The following is a 24,317-nucleotide window of genomic DNA, read 5'->3' on the forward strand; positions in this document are numbered from 1 at the left end:
ACTTGGCAGAGAGAGGGATGGAGTGAGACAAAGGCAATGAGGTGTGTGTGTGTGGTGTGTGTGTGTGTGTGTGTGTGTGGGGGGGGGCAACAAGACAAACTCAAGATAGAGGCACTAGGACTGAGTCAAGTCTTCCTCATCCTCCACAGTCGTGTTTTCTTGGTCATGAGGTGTTACTGCAGTGCTAATGCTGACCTTTGGTACAGTTGCAGGCCTCACACAGTTTGGAAATGGCCCCACAATGGCTTCACACAACTCTAAACAAATAACTTCCTTTTTCTGCTCACCGGCCACAGCTCTTCTTTAAAACAGAACAAGTTCTCTTTATTTTATTTTCAGAGTTAGCCAGAATTTGCATCTGCATTTACATCTTCATGTTGAAGCCACAGCATTTGGGCGTTGTTGTCCGTTTCAACCCTCATGAGTTTGTGGATACCGTATGTGTGTCTACTCTTCTCGATAATAGATAGGCTAAGGTCACGATTAGTGCTGTAAGGAGATTTTAAAAATTAGTAAGTAATGAATGAATCTAATTAATGGCATAATATATTTTATGGTATCATCCACATAGGTGGGATACTTGGTATGAGAGAGAGAGGTGGGAAAAGAGTGACCAACCATACCTGGTGACTTAAGACTTTTTAAGTGGCCACACAATAAGCAACCTCTGATATGAAAATTGAAGACCAAGCTGCAGATATAACATTTTGGCCTACTAGAGATAAAATAAGACCATAGCCCTATACAGAACACATGAAACAACAGGCCTATACTGAATAAGCACGCATACTGGGTAACAGGTGAGAGAAAGCGCTTCCTCGGGTATTGTTGACTGTTGACTAGTGTTGCACCGATAGCGATTTTTGGCCCAACTGATACCCGATATCTGGCAGTGCAGTATCGCCCGATACCGATACCATACCGATACCACCCGATTTGAAATATATGAAGGGCTGCAGTGCATACTACTTGGATGTAAAATCATTACATGGCTTTGTCAGGCTGCTGCCTACCTTTGTGAAACAGGAAAAAGACGAATACAAAGTGAATCCAGCAAAACGTTTTATACTTTTTAAATACCTCTATGAAATAACTAATTTCAAGGCTGTTTAAGTGTCATACAAGCATCTGTAAATGCCGATACCACCATTTTAGTGCTGATCTACCGATACTGGTATCGGTATCGGTGCAACACTACTGTTGACAATGGCAAAGTGAAAGGTGAGGGATTGTAGACAGATTATATATTCTGAGTGTAATGCAGAGCATGTGAATGGAGGGGAGCGCGAAGCAACGCATGCATTGACAAAGCGCAGAGCAAGGTTAAAACAAGGCCGACAGGCGGACAACAGATGTGTCCCTCTATGCCAGTTCCAACTATGCCATTTTCCCCCCCAAACGCCCCCCTGGCCTCCTCCTAGCCTGTCAACGCCCCCCGAGGATGTACTTTTTGTTTATTGGTCATCATGGACACTCCAAATATTGTGGCAGGCAGCAAGGCAGCAAAATGGCGAGACATGGCTTTATTTTTTGCAGTTTAGGGTATAGTAAGCTTATCATCATTCTTGGATTTGGAAAAGAACCATAGGCTATGATTTGACATTTCACATAGCCTAGATGAAGTAGGCTACATTACAAATTACCAGACATTTATTAGGCCTAACAACCTTTAGTATCACGCCATTTCAGCATTATGTGCATGTGGGAAAGAATCTAAACATCGACAAATAATAAATAAATAAAACCGTTTGGGTGAATCATGCGCTTATGGGTTCACCCTTTAGGTGAATTATGGACTTTTTTTCAATACCAGCTTCACCGTCAAGGCACAAAGCAGTGAACTTCCGTGCCAGAGTTTATCAAATGCACACGACTGCAAAGCAATTACGAAAGACGCGTTCTCTCCTGTACTCTCTCTGAGCGCAACGAAAAGCACCTGTGGGGTACGAGCCTGCCAACGAAAAAACCTCCCTATGTAGGCTACGAGTAACACACCGTATGTCAAATGGCCCAGCTGTCTACTTGTTGTTCGAGTGAAAAGGCAGAACTAAGTAGCCTAAACTTGCTGGGAATATTAAAAGGGGGGCTCGTAGGCTACATACAGACGTCTGAGCCCGAGTTTGTGGACTGGGGAAAAGCGGAGGAAAATGTGAATGTTATGAAAGAAAGAAAAAGTTAACCAAATGTTACAGGTCCACGTTTAGAGGAAGAGCTGCGCTGCGGGTCGCCTGTCAACTAATTACAGTTCCATGTCGTGGAGCGTTATACATGCAAACGCCAGTCTATCCAAGCACAAAGGAAAATGTGAATGTTATGAAAGGAGAAAGCTAACCAAATGTTACAGGTCCACGTTTAGAGGAAGAGCTGTAGGCTATGCGCTGCAGGTCGCCTGTCAACTAATTACGGTTCCATGTCGTGGAGCGTTGTGCAATGCAAACGCCCCTCTATCCGAGCACAAACATCTGTGTCAAAAACTGCCTGCCTACTTCTAAATAGTTAATTTCCGCTAGTTTCTGACGAACCAAAATAAAGTTCCCTCCCATTGTCCAAACGCAAAACAATGGCGAAAATTGAATGCCCCCCTCAGTTGTCTCTCAATGCTTCGTCAGTTAGTCTTGCCTGTTTGGTAACATAGCATACGTTCTGGCTTGCACGCATTCGCTCCGGTTCAAAATGGCAACTCTGCCGCCTTGTGGCCACAGGAACACATAGCATACGTTCTGGCTTGCACGCATTCGCTCCGGTCCAAAATGGCAAGTCTGCCGCCTTGTGGCCACAGGAAGGAACAATTGAAGGAATGCGTTTCAGACACAATTGAAGGAATGCGTTTCAGACGGACGGACGGACAGACGGACAGACCCTCTTATAGAGATGCTGGGACGCATCTAAAAATGAGCATGAGCGCTTTTGTTTCATCTCAGTTCGCTCCTATCGGACCTAGCTCCTACCTGTCTGATGCATTCGTTTTGAGCCCAAAACATCCTATAGTAGAACGTATTAAGCTACTTTTAATGCACGTCTTTCTGTTTTAGAAGCCTATTGTGAACCTGTGACAATGACACATGTATTGCACTGCCCGGTAAAGAAAGTAGCTGTACAGGCCTAGGCTATTGAAAGATAATCAAAGAGGAAAGCCGTTGGAGAAGCCCACCGAAAACAGGAGAGGAAATGCAACTTTGGTATTATTTCACCTTAATAGTAGGCTAGTCGAAACAAAGGAGTGACGAACTTGTTGATATAGTACAAATTGGGGTCCTGAAATGCAGACGTCATATGACAAGGTGACCTGGGACTGGACTGCAGTTGTAGCGAGATGTGCTTGAATATGCCTGCAAGTTACCTGCTTTTGGACTTAATTTTGCTGGTCTGTCATTTCTGGAAGCCTATATTAATTTCATTTTAGTTAAGTTGGTTATCCTATGGGAAGGAATGTAATGGTTATGGACTGGGACAGCTGATTATGAAGATGATGTGACTCAGCCAGCATCAAGCCGGATGTCTAATTGATTAAAATACAACAGGAAATAGGAAATACAACATTTTCGGGGGGACGACCCCAGGACCACCGTCCAAAAAAATGCCCTAGGGCCCCCAACAACCCCTTTGCCTACAGTAGGCCCCCCAAAATCCTAGAAACAGGCTTGGGAAAGAGATAGCAGAGCAAGTCGAACAAATAAGAGCAATACAGAAGCAGGGATGGGACAGACTAAAGCTCACATACGGATTATTAAAATTATTTGAAATACACCTTAGTTTACATGTTGAAGCCACACCATTTGGCTGACATGTACATGTAGGTGTGGTGCTTAGTTACCTTAGCACGTCACCTTGTTTATCCCCCAGGGGTTTACATACAGTATATAGGCCTACAGTACTTGTCCACTTTTCTCAATAATAGACAGAGTTAGGTTAGGTTGTGTGAGCAGGCGCAGTTTTGCTCTGAGCTAGACCTTACTCAATGGATGCTGATACCTGTGTGAATGTTGATGATTTGGGCCTGGAGGTGATCTCATCTTCCCAACCACATACACGGCAGGCCTAAAAGAAAACCGCAGAGACTGCTCCTCCACTACCACACCGACCATCAGGTACAGAGACAGTAGCACATTTAGCCCATTTTCTGGGTTGTCTGCAATGCAGTGTTACCATCAAACCAGAGAGTTACCATCGAAATATTTGGTGCTGTCTCCGTTTTTTCAGTTCTCCAGTTCGCTTGCTTTTGCTTGCCTTCGCATCTCTCATAGGAATGAATGGCGAAGCTCGCTTCGCTTGGCCAAATTCGCGTCTATGTGTTCCTACCTTTACGAACACATAGACGCGAATTTGGCCATGCGAAGCAAACTTCCGTCACGCCGCAACGACCTGATGACAGTTGAGTTGTCAGAATAGAACACTGAATTTCGCCTCGCTCGTTTCGCCTGCTATGTGTCCCTACTGTTAGAGTATGACCTATTTATTGACAGGCATTCTCATTGCAAAATAGAAAAAATAGCCAACTCTGGTTGAGGTGTAAACATGCGCCCTGTGCCACCCCTTTTTACTTGTCTTGCAGGCCCATGTAAAAAATATAGATCTGTAAAGCCAAATAAATTTGAAATAATACACTGACACTGTATAAAGTGCACTTACTCTCTTGTGAAATTCTAAGCAAATATTGTAATTTTGCGTGGAGCCATATTGTAGACTGAAGGGCACATGAGGCATAGAGTAATGTAATGCAGTACAGTTCCTATTGTTATATTGCATGTCTGTTTCCTCTTTGAAATATTATTACCTTCTACTGCCTTTGATTAGAGAGAGTCAATATTTACCTGCGAGCAATTTACCAATTCTGATCATATTTAGGCCTATAGAAGAAAATCAATGGAAAGTATACAGTGCTTAGCACATTATGACAGCTTGGTAGGCTAAATCATTTTGCATGTCAAGACTTTTACAATGACCTAGGTCCTAAATGTTTTGGAGGACAATTCAGTGACAAAGCTTTTTGAGTGAATGACAAAAGCAATTTATAACGTATGAAAAAACTGAGAATTGTAGGCTACACAACCATGGCATGGTACGAAAGCATTTGCTATATGCTGAAAACAATGAGAAACTGATTTTATCATGTGCACAGGTAACACCAGGAAGTGATAATTGAACAAACATGTTTGAGAATTAGTATTCTGTTGTGAGAAATGTATAAAACCAATTGAGAAAAACGGAATAAGTTATTGCGAGGTGTTTCCACCTCTTTGAATGTACTATCGGCCTACATTGTAACTATAATGACCTGATCTTGTGATTCAACCGCCCGAGATTAACGCGGACAGGAGCTATGGTGGGGCCACACAATTTCAAAACCACAGTTTATCTTGTTACAGAAATAAACAGTGTGTAGTAATTGTAAAGTTTTTTTGTGGCTAATCACAAACATGTTTTCTAACATTGAAGCTACAGCCTGTAAAATGTCTGTTTGTATACTCGAGGATTTACGAGTTTGTCATGTTTGAGTCCGTAATTAATAAGTATTCATATGATGTTGTTTAAAAGTTACTATGTTATTGTATTATGGTGAAAAAAAAAAATTATGAACAGGCAATAAAAAGGCTAACGGCGGCGGCGACAAGTAACAGAAAGGCCCTTAAAGCGCGCGACATCACTTTCAACCCATCAGGTTACATAGCAACCCCGAACTCAATTTTTTTCCCCGAACTCAACATATTTCAAAACGACACTTTTTTTTTTTCCCATAAAAAAATGTCAATTAGATCAGAGAAGTTTAAATTATACTTATTCCAAATACATTTGGCTATACTGCTACTACTACTATAAGAAAGTTCAACACATGCTAACCATGGGCACATGGTTAGCATTAATTGAAGGATGTTTGGAAAAGTCTACTATTGAAATCTAATAATTTAATATATAATGTATTCAATACAAATGTTCACGCTACTACCTATGTATTGGCGCACCGTATTATTTACCACTTTCCACCAGTGATGGCCTCAGACAAGCAGATGTCAGACAATGTAAACTAAACAAATAACTTCCTGTTTTTTGCTTCCCAGCCACAGATCAAAGAGAAAAAGTTGTCTTTCCTCTTCATTTTCCTATCCTATATGAATTTGCCAGAATTTACATTTAACATGTTGAAACCACAACATGTGGTTGAGGGGTTGTGCTTAGTTACCTTATTTAACCACTGAGAGTTTGCAGATATTGCAAAGCTCACATTGTATTTACAGTTGCACATTTGAAATGCTCTGAACTGCACCTGTCCCAATGGATGACGATATCTATGCGAATATTGAGGACACTGACCAGCAGGAGATCTCTTCATCCCAGACACGTACACAGACAGCCATGCAGGCCAAAAAGAGAAAACCAGAGACTGCTCCTCCACTACCACCCCTGCCATCAGGTAGGCCTACAGACAGTGTAGCACATATGAAACTTTAAAGGAGAAGTTCTTTATTTAGCACTTTTAGCCCCTTCTCAGGACTATATGCAATGTGATGCAAAATGTTGCTGTTTGCTGCTGTCTCTATTTGGTTAACTTGGTTAATTTTGTCACAACCTGTTTTCTACATCCTTAAGATTTGTTTTAAAGATGTGCAATTTCACAAGTAGCAAGTAGTGTTCACTGGTATTCTATAGCAAGTTCCATTGCAAAGTATAGTCATGGTGTATTTCATATGGCATTTTGTATTCATAATTAAAAGAAAATGGCATGACATGACATTTCCCTAATAAAATTGTTATGAAATACTAGAGAACACCACTACTACTTGGAGAGTTGCACATATTTTAAAAAGAACAATTGTCCACATCTGACTTGAAGGTTAATGTGTAAAAGTGCCTTTAATCCAGGGGTGTCGAACGTACGGCCCGCGGGCCGCATCCGGCCCGCCAGAGGGTTCCATCCGGCCCGGATGTTAAAAAAATATATTTGTATTTTTTTTAACGATTTTTAAAAAAATAAATAAAAATAACCGAAATGCGCAATTACGCCCCTCGGGGCAAAATCGAAACCTGCATGACATTAACCCAATGGTCCCTCTGTTATACTGTATATATGTTGTAAAGTGCACATCACACTTCTATTATAAATGGTGAATTTGTACTGTAATAGGCATTTGATAAAGCTCATATATTATAGACCTCATATATAGAGATAAAATGTTAATACTTCTTATTCGTATTGTATTGGTATTGGTTGTAATTAAATAATAAATATAATTGGATATGTATTGGTTCCTATTAAGCTGAAACTGACAACGGGATGTTAGAATACGTGAAAATGCAAGAAATTACATCTAAGAAATACAACATTTTCTGGGAGAAAACCCCCAGACACCCTGCCAAAATGAACTGTCCCATATTTAATTCATTGCCAGTTGGCAATGAATGAATGAAGTCAAGGAAATTTTGCATAGGATTATCAGTATACATTGCTTTCTACATATACAACACACTTAAAACGTGATAGTAGGCCTACTGAACACTAATCCTCGTGACGGGGCAAGCCTGCCCGTCACTGCAGCCAGGTGCTGCTTACCAATACAAGTTGCCTTCATGAACATTTTGTATGCACTACGGACATTTGTTTGGCTTTCTGCCGCGTTGTTTTCTAAATATGTTTTTGTTTCCCGTTGAGCATTGTTTAATAATTCCAGTCACCATTGCATGTTTACAGTTAGTCTCCCGTAATGTTTCTACTGTAATTGGGAACGGGCATATGACGTCACCGCGCTGGATCTGCCATGTTTAGTGCATAGACGTCCCTTTTCCCCATTGTTTTCCAGCGCAGCGCAGGACGTAGTCTCGCCTGGTCTTGCTACTTAATTGTGATTTTTAACTATCTTGCTGCTCACTTTTCTTTGCCACTATTGTCCATCGTTGTTGTGTCGTGGGGTGCAATAGCGCAAGCCACCATAGGAAAGGGGGAATTGGATTATCTTTCTACTCATTTCCTTCTTGGAGGCAGCACCATGGTGACCAAGTCTGGGACATAACAAAGTGTCGTCGGCTAGCATGGGTCGCTGCTGTAAGACGACCAAAAATAACTTTCCACTCAATCCTGACGAGTGTGCTCTCTGCATTTTCATTTTGGTAAGTGAAATAGTTTTCGTTAAATGCACTGTTTCTTTCATCAACCACTGTTGGCTAATCTACAGCCTACTGTAGCTGGCATAGCTAGCCAGGTCCATTGAAACACAACAACACCCTTTTTAAACAAAGGAAATGTGCACTCCATGCTTTTAAATGATAAACCAGGTGCATTTAGAGCAGGGCTACATCATAAGTGGAAAGGTATCTGGTGCCACACGGTTGTCTTTCCTATTGTTTATTTTACCAGTAGGCCTACTATCAGTAAGATTTCGATATGCGTCTTCATCAGAGGACTGTGTAGCACCCGATTTCCCTTTCTACAACACTCTTATTTTCTGCTACATACGTATTAGTAAGCTGCACAGCATAGTAATAACACTGGTTGTTTCACTAGGTACACCAGCAAATGAAATGAACACCTCCCATCCGGATTGGGCACTATCACTGCACTTGGGGTACACGACCAAGACAGTCACCACCACCACAGAGACTTCTCGCTATGAGACAGGAACAAAGAAAACGACGAAGGACTGAGAGCATAGCGTCGATGGATGAGACACCCCTTGTTACACCAGGTAAGCCTTACATACCTTTGACAAAATTAAAAACAATGAGGGCTCTAAGGCTCTAATGTCTTTTCTCCATCTAGATTGGGTGCATCTCTTAAATCTATGTCTGTCCAATGAAATGTTAAGTGTTTCAAAACAATGATTATTTTGACTCTTCGGCGAGTGGTTTTGATTCTGCTCATCAGCCTTGTTAAGATATGTTTTGTCCCTTTTGCATGGGCATTGTATTTGCATGACACATTGGGCTAATAAAATCTGTATCTGATCCACAGTGGAGACAACTGGGGGAGCACCAGCATCAGCACCTGCAGGCCTAGAGGATGAAGCTGACCAGGGGCCGGTGTGTGCTGAGGTAAAGATCCCCGCCTTCACAAGAGGACACTGTCAATTGGAAGCAAGAGATGTGGAAAACACAAGGACAATTGCTCATCTCCGAATTCACGTGGAAAGGGTGATTGGAACTGTCTGAAACAAATACACAATTTTGTCTGCAAAAGTGCCCATCAACATGGTGTTGCCATGTGAAGGTGAAGAAAAAACATTCCTTGACAAGATTGTGTCTGTATGTTGTACTCTGACCATCATGAGCAGGAGTGTTGTGCAAAGCTGAAGTTGACTGAAATAAATGTGCTTTGAGACTCAAGTGTGTATAATTTTATTCACAAGTAAAGTAATAAGACAAAAGTCATTTCAAGTATGTCGTTTTGAATCACTGTAAATACTGAAAGTGCAACTAGTGATAACCTGAGATCTGTAAGTACAGTAAGTAAAAATGTTGTAATTGTATTGAAATATCTTAACAGTAGTGTTGACATAAATTCACAGTGCAACTTGAGAACCTGAGAGCACAAAACGGTGCATTTGAAAAAGTACAAGGCAAAATATTAATGTAATGGTGGGGAGGGGGGGACAAAGGAAATTATTGCAATATCTTAACAGTAGTAGTTCAACTTCAGAACACCTGAGTACTATAAAGGGGGGGGGGGCAAATTATATTAAATGACAAATTATCTTAACAGACCGTATACAAAAAAAAAAAAATATTCAAAAAAGAAAAAAGGAAATTGTGCAGAACTTCAGTGCAGTGCAGGAATACCTCTGCAAAACTACCACCTTGTGATTAGAGGCAAGCATCACAATACCATGCCTTCTCTTCTGCAGTGGCCGCATCAAGTCCAACACAGGTGAGGTGGAACCACTGCGTCGTACTGTACAGCTGCTGTTATCACAGCAAACCATGGTGTCTAGCTCCTCAGGCACTCTGTACACACACCACACATATTCTTTGTTGGTCTCATTCCTTGCTGATTTTGGGTTCCTCACTGTTTTCCACTGCTGCTTTGGTGCTGGTGCTGTGGCTGCTTTGCTGTTCTTTGATTTCACAGTAAAAACTCTGGTGCGCTGTGGTGTAGAGGGGTCTCGGGTGTACAGTAGTACCGGCAGATGAGCTCAGGGAGGGAAACCTTGCGGAAAAATTCCTGTGCCAACATCTGGCACAACATCTGGCACAACTCTGACCACGACCAGATCTTTCAGTGTCCACACTACAAAGTCACAGTAAGAGGAACCTGTCACAAAGATCTGTGTCTGCACCTGTGCGTAATACCTGTGGCCTTGTTTGAGTTGCATAGTGCTGTCACAGTCTTTGCCTCTCGTTTGCGGTAAGTTGACTATTGCGAACAGCAGAGCCCCAACATGCGTACAGGACTCCGCAATGCCAGCCATACAGGTACAGTGGGCACAGCTGACCTCCCAGCTGCCAGTTATGATGATCCACTGTTTCAGCGGAGGGTCGTTTACGCGCTGGGAGTGCATGACCTAAGGAAACAAAAAAATGGATAGGCATTGTTCACTTTCATAACAATGACAAAGTTTCACTCTATGCAGGACTGCTACCCACTAGTAGATTGACCACCATTACCATAAAAACTACTAGCCTGTGAGCAAAAGTTAACATCAATGCCTGATAGCCTACTGCTGTGTTTATTTATGTAATAATATGTACAATATACTGTTTCTTTGTATATCTTAGGACGTGCATGACAACCACTGAATGTTTACATTACATCTAGTCAGATCACTGCCTTAAATACCGTTTAGAACACTTGAAAACACGTGTTGCAGCTGTACAGCAGTAGAAACAGATTTTAGCTTACCTCTGCTCTGACCACGACATTCTCCTCCTGTTTAATGACCTCCATACCACTCAGATGTCCAGCGTTCACTTGTTTGAAGGCTTCTACTGACTTGTAACACTTAAACTCGTTCAGAGTATGAGCACTGACACAGCAGAGCAGACTAGATAAGCAATGATATCCGAAAGGGTGAACTTAGGCAGTAAGGCAACTTCATTCCTTACTAGGGACTTCATACGGATCCAGTCCATTTATAAGGCCAATCTTCTCCATATACCGATCTCTGGCTTCTTTCTGCAACGTGTCCCTATATATTCCACACCCTTTCTTGCATTTTAGCATGTTTCTCTCTCAGTAAAATCGTGTTTCTTCCTCGGTCTTTGTTTCGCGTCTGCCTTTGTTTACTAGCGGTAAGGCACGAAACATGGATCCGATATCCCATAATGCAACACGTGTGCCCGCGCCCAATAGCGCGCTGAAACACCAAAACACTCTGCCATCTCAACCCCTTACAGTTAAATACCATTTCAGCATTGCATCCCATTCTTCTTAAGTTAAAATAACCACGCAACTCATTTTCGTTGGTTCTGTTTATTTAACTTTAAGTTTAAAATGCTCATGAGTAAAATGTTTCCAGCTTACCAGCTCAGCAGCATCACCTCCAGCAACTAAAAGAGTCTGAACCGCTTAGCGGTCAGAATAAAAGTCTTTGGTCTTCCGGTTTCCCGGAAGGAAACCGGTCCATTGTTTTAAAATGTTAATTTAAGCTGCAATGTTGATGTTTGCTTCGCCAAACTTTAGCGACTGTGTTTTAAAGTGTTTAAATTTTGATGTCATGTTTAGATGAGTTCTTTAAAAGCTGTTTAAAGCTATTTGTAGAGCATCACGACATTTGCACCCCTGTATTGACAGCGCAGCTTGGTACAGTCCATTTTCGGTCACGAGACCAATGTGTAGAAATGGTGCTTGATTCATTCTAACGGGAGAGCTGCTGGTGAAGAGACGTGCGTCTCTAAGCTCTGAGGCATTTGACTATTGATTTTGCTAGCATAGTTATTTTGACCTTATTTTGACATTTTGACTGTATTTAGTCATATGTATTTTTTGTTTGGTTCTCATGCCATTTTTATTTTGAACATATTTTTTCAGTCTTTTCTTTTCTAGTTAATTATTATTTACCTTTTGTTTGATTTATGCCTCATGGCCTTAATTTGGGTTAAAGAAAATAAAAAACCCATCTCCTGAAACTCTTGTTCGTGTCTTCCTGAGTGCTAAACACCTGCTCAATGACTGCTGGGCTACGGTACCTTCAACACCTCTGCTTTACGCTTTTTTTGCGATGATGTTACTAATGCGGCCCGCTTGATGTCCACATGGGTTGTATGCAGCCCCCGGACCAAAATGAGTTTGACACCCCTGCTTTAATCCATCAAAAGCATACCACCACCATTAATTATTGATTATGACTTGGAAATGTGCGCTTTCCATACATGAATTTGAAGTTTTCCATGTCCACCATTTTGATTTCCCAGTAATATTGTTGGCTGCAAAACCTGTACATTATTCAAAACAGAAATATCTGTGTGAAAAGATCAATTTTTTGAATGAGCAGCATACATTTGAAAATAGACTGCTTAAAAATACTGTACAAGACGTTAATTCATAAAATAGCCAAAGTTTATGAAAATATACTGAAAGTATATTACACTACACTGTGACTTGAAGTATAACTAGTGCCAACATATTTAAAAATATATATGGTAAGAGAGGAGATATGCAGCCTACTAGATCAGAGAGTTGCTGGTTCAGATTCTGCCTGAATTTTATTTGAATGTAAAGTTAGTGTGAATGGCTAAAGTGTAGGGGTGTGACGAGATGCTCTGCTCACGAGACGAGACGAGACGAGATTTTAAGAAAACTTAATGACAAATCATATGGCTGGACAACAGACTTATTTAACCGAGTTGTACATGCTTTTTAAAAATGTTTTATTATAGCTCACGCATGATGTAAGCATGAACTTTCAATAAACTTTTTCCTTTACAATTTTAAATGAAAAAAATAGGGCTGTAAATAGATTTTAAAATAATCTAATTCATTACAGACTTTGTAATAAAGTAATCTCATTTTTACAATCCCCATATGTGATACTTGGCATGAGAGAGAAAAGTGGGAGAAGGATTAGGGCTGCAACTAATGATTATTGGGAGTTGGGACAGACAGTGCAAACACAGATTTATTATCCAGTAACTTGGAAAAACTTTCCAGCCATGAACACATTGCAGTTTCATTCTAGAGATGCTGTAGATTCTATTTCCCCCCCCCCCCCCAAGAAAACAACAAATAAGCGAATAAGCGCCCCAAATGGGGCGAAAGGGGGAGGACGCTTGTGACAATGACGTAAACATCTGCGTCAGAGCCATTGGTCTGCGCTAGGCTATATTCAGGATTCCAACTACAGGGTTCATTACCATGTTAACTTCCGGGAATCGGTCGCGCCGAAAGAAAATGGCTGGTGGGGTGAAAAACATAGATGCATTGGTGACATTTACTCAATTTCCCTGTAAATTACAAAGAAAAATATTTCTGAAGCAACTGGAATCTCTTCAGTGGTTGTGGTTTATACGAAATCATGTATTGTTCTGTTGTGAAGCATTTTAAATTAATTTTAGAAAAGGGCCATGATAAGTGAACGGGAAGTGGCAGAAGTGGGAGGATGCAAGGGTGACATTTACTTACTTTCCACGTAAAATACCAAGAAATATATTTCTGAAACAACGGGATCTCATTAGTGACTGTGGTTTATACCAAATCATGCACTGTCCTGTTAAGAAGTTAGCTACAACATTTTAAATTATTTTTTAGAGTAGGACTCTGAATCACTATGGAGAATAGGCATCTGGAGGCTTTCCGCACTGTGCTGTCCATTACTAGGCCTAATACTAATAGTAATTATTATAATTACGGCAGTGTATTGTAAATATATACACGTATATACTAACCCCAACTCCGATGAAGTTGGGACGTTTGGTAAACAGTGAATAAAATCAAAATGCTATCATTTTCAAAACACTCAATCTATTCATTAGATGGAGAATAGTGAAAAGACAACATATTAAGTGTTAAAACCGAGAAAAAAATATTGTTTTGGGGGACATATGTACTCATTTCTAATTTGAGAAATCCAACACGTCTCAAAAGAGTTGGGACGGGGACAATAAATGGCAGCAAATGTCGAGGAAGACTAAAAACAAAACAAAAGACAACACTTAACAGTTAAATACATTAACCGATTAGATGATTTTATATAAAAAACAGTGTTAATTCCTATCTTGGACATGATTTCACCAGCTTAAATGGTGGGTGTATTCCTTGTCATGTTTTGCAATGTTTTCCTTTCTGTAGTGCTTATAGTGTGACAGGTCTTGACCAAAAACCCACCATTTTATCACCTGCTGGTCTTTATGATGGAGCCAAACTGTTAAAACATAGTAGAGAATGCAATTTGACCTTACTATGTGGCAGTAATCGAAGATCTCCCTTCAAAATATAATGCATGAGTGGCTTTTCATGCTGTTTAAAACCCATTCATACCATTCAGCACTGTATTTAACTCTACAATTGAGTGAGAACATCTTAACCAATGCACTACTGCACCCGCATGCCATCATGGAGGCTGACTTTTGAAGCTAGCACTAACACAAGTTGGATGGTCCATTTTCACTGTAGCACAGGATGTGCAATGCTCTATTATTGTCAAAAAGAATGGACTTCTACAACTTCTGCTGACTTCTGTAAGCAAAGGACAGTTTCCCATGTCTTCTGGGTCTATCTCAAGTGAGCTCAGGTGCTTAGGAGAATGTTAAACCCCTGTGTCATTTCCATGCATTAAGCATTCTTAATATGGTCAATTTTCAATAGCTCTAGCACTCCAGGAATTAGAGTGAGACTACAGCCAATATATATTTCATGATGTCATGAACCTATACAATGATTTTATTAACAAAAATATGTCTTATATACACTCAATCGTGGTAAATCAAAGGGAATTCAAAAATGTATGTAATAACTATGGTAATTATTCCCTTTGCATCTTTAATTCTGAGTGACTCAGCCTCTCTGTGATGATCTTATACCTGGACACCTATATTGTCCGTCAGTACAATTCATTTTGAAATGTTATTCTTTGTTGTTTTATCTTATTTGGATGTTTACTAAATTTCACTGATCCCCGTCCCAACTCTTTTGAGACGTGTTGGATTTATCAAATTAGAAATGAGTACATATGTCCCCCAAAACAATATTTTTTCTCAGTTTTAACACTTAATATGTTGTCTTTTCACTATTCTCCATCTAATGAATAGATTGAATGTTTTGAAAATGATAGCATTTTGATTTTATTCACTGTTTACCAAACGTCCCAACTTCATCGGAGTTGGGGTTTGTATATGAACGAATTTTGATGAAAAATGTCGTGGAGTTGTTGGAAATGACAAGAGGGACAAGAGGGGCAAGTGATCTTAGTTGTTATTCTGTAGACAATTTAAAACACAGTTTATATTTACTAGATTGTAAGTATAGTCTTAACTCGGTCTAAGGCAAGCTGGCATTATTGAACGTTTAGGCATAGCCTATGATGTTTACATAGGTTACAGCATGCCGACCAGACTGTAGGCTATATCATTAATGATAGCAACTAGAAATGTATTAAGAGTGTAGACCTGGAAGCCAAGGAAGCTGTTTGCCTTAATAATTGACCTGTTATGGCATCCAGTCTTACTACCTTGTTTTTGAAAACTCGGATGTCAAAATCCGCCTTATCAGGCAATAAATCCTGGATTTAGACCACCACCACCAAAAATTGATCACGTCTTTCCTGTCGTTCCCATCAACTCAAATGAGGTTAATCAAAATCCTTTCATAACGTTTTCAGTTCTGCTGACAAAGACAGACAGACCAACGTGACCATATTATAGGCCTATGTCAGTGGTAAAAGCGTAAGGCCTATAATGTTCTAATGCATACCTGTCAACTTTGAGCTCCCAAAATCCGGGAAAATTCCCATATTTTAAGCCAAAATCCGGGAAAATTTCTAAAGGCCAAATTTTGACAGTCAACGGGATGACAGACACAGATCGGACGGTGCGTTCTACTCTGCTTTTCACAACAGCGCGCGTGCAAAGACAGATCCTGTCTAAAATCCCTCAGCACACGTTTTACAGCGTGGAGCAACAATGCAATGAAAACAAAACAATGGAATGAGCGCAATGGGTTTCTTCTTGTTGTTTTGTCGCACAAGTTGTCTGTTCGTGCAACACTTGGTGCTGGTAGCCTACAGGTTGTGATTAGGTTAATCGCATGATTCGCTATTACGAGGCTGTTTTATGCGTCGCATGAACTGACGGTTTCTGAGGAAAAGAGTGGGCGCACAAGCGCTACGGAGCTCGAAGTTGACAGCTCGTATTTTCAAGGAACTTCAATTCTTGGTATCTGGCATACCGTCAAAAATACTGGATAAGAGGAAGGTAACGCAAACCACGCCCACTCAATGCAGACGCGTGGGCTCAAGTTGGGTCTCCTAAGGGGGCGTTGTCCCCTCCTTCTTCTTCTATTTTTGAGGTGTTTGCTCAAGACGTGCGCTACCGCCATCTACAGCGCTAAGGGGACTTGATTTATTCTCAACCTCAGGACTCCGAAGGTCTCCTAACCGAAGGTCTCCTAAAGGGGCGTTCACCCGACATAAAGTGGATACCGGAAAAGAAACAAAATGACGCTTCTTGGTTAGATCCAGTTTCTTTGATACCGTCTTCTTGCAGGTAGCTTGATAAGCAAGACCCTCTGTCTCTCTCTTCAAGAGGGGGTGTGGCTCGTCGGACAGGGCCATGGGTAGTCTATAAATAGCCTACTGGACCAAAGGTGTTTTTTGATCATGTGAAAAATCCGGGATATTTTAGGGGAAAAAATCAAATCGGGAAGAAATCGGGAAATGAGTCAAAAATAGGGATTTTCCCGGGAAATTAGGGATGGTTGACAGGCATGTTCTAATGTTCTAAAATGTTGTCATGGGTAGTTAGGCCTATATAATCACCATTTAAAAAAAAAATCTCAGTGTTGTTTGTTCTGTTTGTGTGTCTTTATCTGTTGCACATTTCCTATCCAGAATAGAGGAGATAGCGTACATAGCCTACTCAACTCAGCATCATGTCATTATGTAGGCTTCACAATAGTAGACTTTAGGCTATGAAGGTAGGCGTAGGTCCTTGTATTAAAATTGGCCACATCTTTCAATTACACACTGGTGTTTATGATCAGCCAGACGTCTTTGAATAGGCCCTAGTCTTATTATTATTAAATCAGTAAATCAGACATTGTCAAAAAAAACCCAAAAAAAACCATCAATATTAGGCTACAGACGGAGAGAGAAAAAAAACATAACTCAGAGAGATAGGCCTACTTAAGGAGATAGTTGACAGAAAAAAGACTCAAAACTCAAGACGTGATAATGATTTATTTTATTATTTGTACACAATAATGTCATACATAGCATATCCATTTGACAATGACCTTATATGAAAACTTTTTCTTTAAGTACAACACAATACCATCTGTAAATCAAGGACCTAGAACTATATGTTGTTTTATAATGTTCATATAAATGCACTCCATTCACCAATAGGGCATTTATGTATAAAATGTACTACTTGCTATAACACTACGCCGTAGCACTTAGCAGTAGGCCCACAGTAGACGGGACTCACTAGTTTGACGCCGCGTCGGCCCGGATGGGCGGGATTTGGGTTGTGCGGATGGGCGGGATTTGGGTTGTGCGTACTCGTGCACGAGACGGCCCGTCATCAATCATAAATACCATGGTTATAGCCTACGCCTAATTTCAATAGGCTAACTGGACTACCAGTAAATCAGTGGCACACGGCAAACTGTTATTATAGTAGGCCTAATGGTCTAATAATGCATTGTCTGGCTATTATGGCATGTAGGCTTAAACGGTAACGAGGGTTTATTTTTTTTATTATTAGGCTGTTGGTTAATTCACAAACTACTTCTTATGCCTCGTTTGCAATAACGGGACCGACTCAAAGCAACTGCGAGCCAACTTAAAACTCTAATAATTCTAATGCTCTCACTAATCTCTCTCTAATGCTTTCACTTTTCACTTTCACTTTAATATGCCTCATTTTGCAATAACGGGACCTGGACTCAAAGCAACTGCGAGCTTCTTGTAAAGATCTTGTCAAGATAAAGTTGCATCGTAGGCTATATGCAATATGCTGATCGTACATTGCATTTGACCAAATAATGTAGGCCTACACGTTGGTAATAATAATAGGCCTAATAATTTAGCTTAATTCACAAACTGCTTCTAATAGGCTATGCCTCGTTTGCAATAACGGGACCTTGACTCAAAGCAACTGCGAGCTAATTCTCAAACTTAGATCTCTAATGCGCCTAATATGACTGGTTTGCAATAACGGACCTTCTGGACTCGAAGCAACTGCGAGCTTCTTGTAATGTTGTCAAGATAAAGTTGCATCGGTGTAGGGTAGGCTATATGCAATATGCTGATAGCCTACATTGCATTTGACCAAATGTAGGCCTAGATAAACAATATTATTCTTTTATTGCATAGGCCTACCCAAGCAGCAAAACACGTTTTCTGAACCAATTGACACGTTTTTTAACGGTGTCATATAGGTGTTGAATAAAACCAACGTGTCAGACACGTTTGTGGAACGTTTTCTTTGACACGTTTGCAAAAACACCTTTTAAAAACTTTCAATACACGTTTAGGTTTAGTGTCAAATGACACGTGAAAATACCAACGCATCTGACACGAAATCTGAACTACAAATTTGGTGTCAAAGGACACGTTTTTTAAAACACTGATCTGACACCAATTTCGAACGTACAGTTTTGGTGTCAAAAGACACGTTTTTTAAAACACTGATCTGACACGAAATCTGAAAGGACAGATTTGGTGTCAAAAGACACATTTTTTAGAACACTGATCTGACAGCAAATTTGAAAGTAAAGATTTGGTGTCAAAAGACAACGTTTTAAAAAACACTGATCTGACACCAAATTCGAACATACAGATTTAGTGTCAAAAGACACTGATCTAGCACCGAAGTCTAAATTGTTTTTGTCTGAACTGGATCCAGCTGTGCAGCTCGTGGTTGGCCGGTTGCTAGGCGACCGCTCTGATTAACTGATATTCACTTCTTTCGCCTGACCTGACTGAGACTTTCACCCTCTTGATTTCTCCGTAAACTTTGACTTTGATTTGATCCTTCATCTGTCATATTTTCACTGTCTTTGACTTTACCCGCATCCTCTTTACTACCAACTATCAACCCTCCTTTTGACACTTTCTCTTTCTGGATCGATGACGTGAAACTTCAAACGTGGAACTCCGGTGAGTTGTCATTAGCATTTCGCTAATAACATTTACTCATTAAAAAACAATGGGGGCTTTTAGACTGTAATGAAACGTGGTCTCCATAGCCTACCGTTACGGACATTGTATTGTACTGTAGACCAGTGTTGCCCAACCAGGGGTACGTGTACCACTAGGGGTATGCGAGCACACTGCAGGGGGTACTTGGAAAGATGTTATTATTATAACAAATGTATGGAGCAGTCACATCAGGACAGAGAAAGCGATAAAGAACATGAATTAGGGGGTACTCATAGCACAACAAAGAGGTTTAAGGGGTACGCGAGACAAAAAAGGTTGGGAAACACTGCTGTATACTATTATTTAAGATTACTTCAGGTGCCACCTCTGCTATTTTATTAATAAGGTGAGAAGACGTAGAAGTATGTTGATAAGATTTTGTTTCATATTTCATACACGAATCCCTCGAACCCAACGGACATTACAGTGAAATCCTCGCGACCAGCAAAGCATTCTTTAAGATGATTTTTAGAGTGGGCTCATGCAGCTGCAGCCCAGATATTGTCATGAGCATCACTTGTTGAATAACAAGCGCCCTCTCAACATTGACAATAGAAAGCCCCAACACAGACTGCACTTCAGCCCCAAGTGCAAGTGGCAGTTTGCTTTTTAAAATAAATAGGCCTACATTGCTCAAGCATTACACATATGCTTTTCTTCTTTTGCATAACTAGGCTATAATAATAACAGTAGTAATGGAATAATCGCCTCATAAATGCTATAGGAGAAAGCATAGGCCAAATTTTAAACCCCTATAAGAAAAAGCAAGCCCATATGGCGCTGCGGCAGGTTTTATTTTCGGTGTCAAAAATAGGTGTTGAACACGTAATAAAACCCAAATGTACATCTTATTTGTACTTCCATGGACGTGTTTTTCCGAACGTGTTGTTTGACACCATTTTGAAACGTTTAGAGAACGTGTTGGACACCAAAAAAGAACCCTTTCAGAACGTGTTGAGCACGTAATCGGGAACCTACAAATTAACCATATCTGAACGCAATTCTGAACCTATTCTGAACCAATTCTGAACGTGTCCCTCACCAAAAATAAACATTGAAAAAACGTATTGGGCTAGTTAATTTGCTGCTTGGGTATGCCTCAATAACGGGACCAACTCGGCTTCCAGCAGTGACCATGCGAGCCATGCGTTATAATAACGAGTAGCCTAGTCAAGATAAAGTTACATCGTCATAATACATTTGCAATAGACTAATGTAATTCTGCAGTGGTTGACATTATTTTGACATGCATTATTCAAGATTCAAGATTCAAGATTATTTTGATCTAGTTGCTAAGATAAATGCGGTTGCATCAGGGTGTCATTTGCAAAATTACTTGAATGTGTTGTTAAAATAACTAATAGGTCCACTAGTTCATTTGATGTGTAGGCACTACTTCAACTGAAAACACATAGCCTACCAGTTCTGCACCGTGGGGCAGCTGTCACTCTGAATGACGTAAGGCGCAAGTACAGCCCTCCCGGCCGACACGGCGCCAAACTAGTGAGTCCCCACAGTAGACAGTAGTGGAGCAATGCAACCGAGAACACACGGTCAGCAATTTTGCAAAATAAAGAAAAAGTACATTACCTCTGTGGATCTTTTGGGAACTGGTGGAAAGACAATTCAGAGGTCGACTGGTAATTTTTGCAGTTTATTGCAGAACATTGCGTTCTCTTGGAACTCTTTGGAAACCTTTGGAGAAGACATTGTGTGACTCTTTCATGCATTAAGAATGAATGGATGAAGAAAACAAGATGGCGGCTTTTTCACCCTGATGTTCAACTGTGACACCTACAGACCGATTCCCATAAAACATGCTTATGAACCCTCTAGTTGGAATCCTCTATGCTATATTGTTGTTGAGTAACTGCCGTCGATTGGGTGAGAGGTGTCCAATCATTTCAAACCATAATTGAGTGCAAACGTCCTGCTTCCTGCAATCGCTTCAGAGCAAACAAATGCCAGACCATAAATACGAAATGAAATGGTAGTATTATGGGATGGTCAGGACCAGGCTACATTTCTGCAGCGTCAGTGGCTAAAAGTCAACCTACCACACAACAACTGTAACCGCTAGTTAGCTGACTAGCATTAGCTACATAGACTTTGCAATTGCCAGTAGCTCCCACTGAAGAACTGACAGCTTTCTTACCTGGAAATATAGTTGGTTTTGCCAACTTCAAACAATGGGACAGGAAAGGATTCCACATTTTGCAGTTTGTGGTCCATGATTACAAATCCCCATCACCTATTCCATGATTTCACTATGAATGGTTTATTGGTGAAATGTGCACTGCTTTGGCTAGGCCTACTTCGCTTGCTGTCACCGTCTCCCTCCCTGCACGTGCCTGCAGCGTACCTGCACACGTTTACTGGAGCAGGGGATTGTAACGTAATCACTTTATTGAATCCTAAAATTGACCAGCTCATAAGAGTTGGAGGTTGTATCTTGGAGTAAATTACCTACTATCACGATTTCAAAAGTCATTATGAGTGAGTTTGCAAAATCATTATAAACTTTTTTGATTATAAATCTCGCGAGACAGATTTTTAATCCGACGAGTCATCTTGTCGATTTTAATCTCGCGAGATCTCGTCACACCCCTACTAAAGTGACTGAACGACACCCTGTAAGACTGAAATAATTTATTAAATTTTTAATTTAATGTATTTTTGATACACTTTTGTGATATACTTAAAGTATACTTAAAAGTTACAAATGATTTAAAATAGGCCTATATCTAATTGCACTTTAAAAAAAAAAAAAAGAAAAGAAAAATACGCTTCATCAGACTTATGATATACAAAAAAAAATAATTTTAGCACACAAAAGTCAAATTCAGTTCAGTTTTAAGCTTGTCAAATGTCTACTTACGAAAATACACTACAGTAGTAGTTGTTCCAAAATAATCCTTCAGTAGTATGCCAAAAGTTTCATAAGTGCATGCTTAATAAGTATATATTAAGTATATATTAAGTATATATACCCCCGCGAGTGGTTACACATGTATTGAATGGCACTTTTCAGTGTACAGAAAGTATGGAAAATGTGAAAGTAGTTTGCTGCTTATTCATTGATTACAGTGCATTTTCCACACGAGCTGCATAGCTCTGAGCAGTACTTGCATATAAGAAACTATTTGAGCATGGATGTTTTGTCCTCTCTGATCCGCCAGCAGGAGCAGCAGACAGGTGCTGCAGATGGACTGCTGTGTGTCTGGGGGTGCTGTGTGTTCTGCTGTTGGGGCTCTCCATAGGACTGGCTGCCTGGCTACTGACTGAGAGAGATCAGCAGCTGACCAATCAAAGCAACCTGCTTCAGGAGAGAGATCAGCTGCTGACCAATTACACCAACCTGCTTCAGGAGAGAGATCAGCTGCTGACAAATTACACCAACCTGCTTCAGGAGAGAGATCAGCTGCTGACCAATCACAGCAACCTGCTCGAGAAGACCAGTCACCTACTGAAATACAAGTGTTGCAATGAGAGTTTGGGTGAGGCTTCTTTTCTTGTCTCAAGTATGATACTACTGTGTACATAATCAGATAACCAGGCATCAGTTAGATAAGGTTGGTTATGGGCTGTACCATATCATGTCTTCTGTACTTTGTAAAAGTTCTAAGTTTAATCCATGATGGTCTTAAAATGTCTGAAACGTGTTTAATTTCACTTCTTAATACCTACAGAAACCTTGGTTTGTGTAGAGGGACCCAGTTGTCCCGCTGGATGGCAGGTGTTTGGTTGTAACTGTTACCACGTGAAAAGTGATCCAGGAAATTGGTCTGACAGCCGGCAATACTGCCAGTCTCTTGGAGGAGACCTGGTGATCATCAAGACCCCAGAGAAACAGGTAGACCAGGGGACCATTCCATCGTTGGCGCTGAATTCAGCGGCGCTTACATGCAAAAGCAGAGTTGCAACCAGCGGCAGCTTAAACTTGAGGCAGAAACCGTTCCATTAGTGAAGATCAGAAGCGCCTAGGTTGACTTCAGCTGCGCTTATCAAAGCTGTCGTTGCGCTCGTGCACGTTGTACAGGGGAAGTCCATTTTAAGGATTGTCGAAAAAGCGATCATGTTGGGGAGTCGGGCAAGCGTTGTCAAATCGAGTGTTTATCACAGAGGTGATGTGAGAATTAGTGGGTCTTACTCTTCGGTAATGCAATTGAGAGGCCCGTGTTTGATTCCCATCATGCGCAATGACGTTAATGCAATCTTCAAAGGAGCTTTATCAGACATTGACTGTCATTTCAGAGCGTAAAAATATAAATGCTTTCATCAGCTGGAGTGTTTTATTTTATCTTTCAGAATATATTTTTTTAGGATGAAACAAAGCATACACGTAAGGCAGAGAGCATTTGCTGAATCATTGCAATGCAAAACCAACCGTCTGCGACTTTGAGGGCTTTTTCTTAATTACCTGTAAAGTGTAAATGTCTATACTACATAGACATAGGCGTAGCCTATTGCTTGGTTGAGAATGAAGCCAGCCACTTAAAGCAGAGACGGTTTAGATCGAGACGGGACAGATGGCGGCCATCTTGTTGACGCCTTCGGGGTGCTATTTCGCTATTATGTAGACCAGATCTGAGAGTCAATGGGAAAAATGAATGGGGAAACTGAGTATAGGACGGGGAAGAACCCAGCAGTTGTGAAAACCATATGGTTGAAACCACTGTGAAAAACTGATCAATCTAGACTCCTTGGTTGTGTCATATGAGTCAAAACAAAGCTTTTAAAGCCTCTTTTCTCACGTTTTTTTTTGACAAAGTGCAGGCGCAGTAGTTCCGTAACGGCACGAGAGCAAAGGCTTTTCACAACTGAGCATGCGCATCATTTCGCGTGCGCCGATGAATCCAGATGATTGGATCACTGGCACCGCAGCTCAGCACGCACATTGGCTCTTGTTACCAGAAAGGCGGGAGATGTGCGGGTAGACGCCATATTTGCGTTACGAATCTTCACCGTTAATTTCTATGTACGATTACATAGCTGTCCCATCTCACATTCCTATCAAAATCTCTGCTTAAAGAGACA

General features: G+C 40.7%; 1 long non-coding RNA gene across 1 annotated transcript; it reads left to right on the forward strand.

Moving 5' to 3' along the window:
* Positions 1-8,590: 8,590 nt before the first annotated feature.
* Positions 8,591-9,312, forward strand: LOC134460562 (uncharacterized). Its single transcript, XR_010037109.1, has 2 exons — positions 8,591-8,675; positions 8,942-9,312. It is a non-coding gene; the product is annotated as an uncharacterized LOC134460562 (long non-coding RNA).
* Positions 9,313-24,317: the final 15,005 nt, after the last annotated feature.

The sequence above is a fragment of the Engraulis encrasicolus genome, chromosome 2 (genome assembly GCF_034702125.1).
Source record: "Engraulis encrasicolus isolate BLACKSEA-1 chromosome 2, IST_EnEncr_1.0, whole genome shotgun sequence".
Classification (NCBI taxonomy): domain Eukaryota; kingdom Metazoa; phylum Chordata; class Actinopteri; order Clupeiformes; family Engraulidae; genus Engraulis; species Engraulis encrasicolus.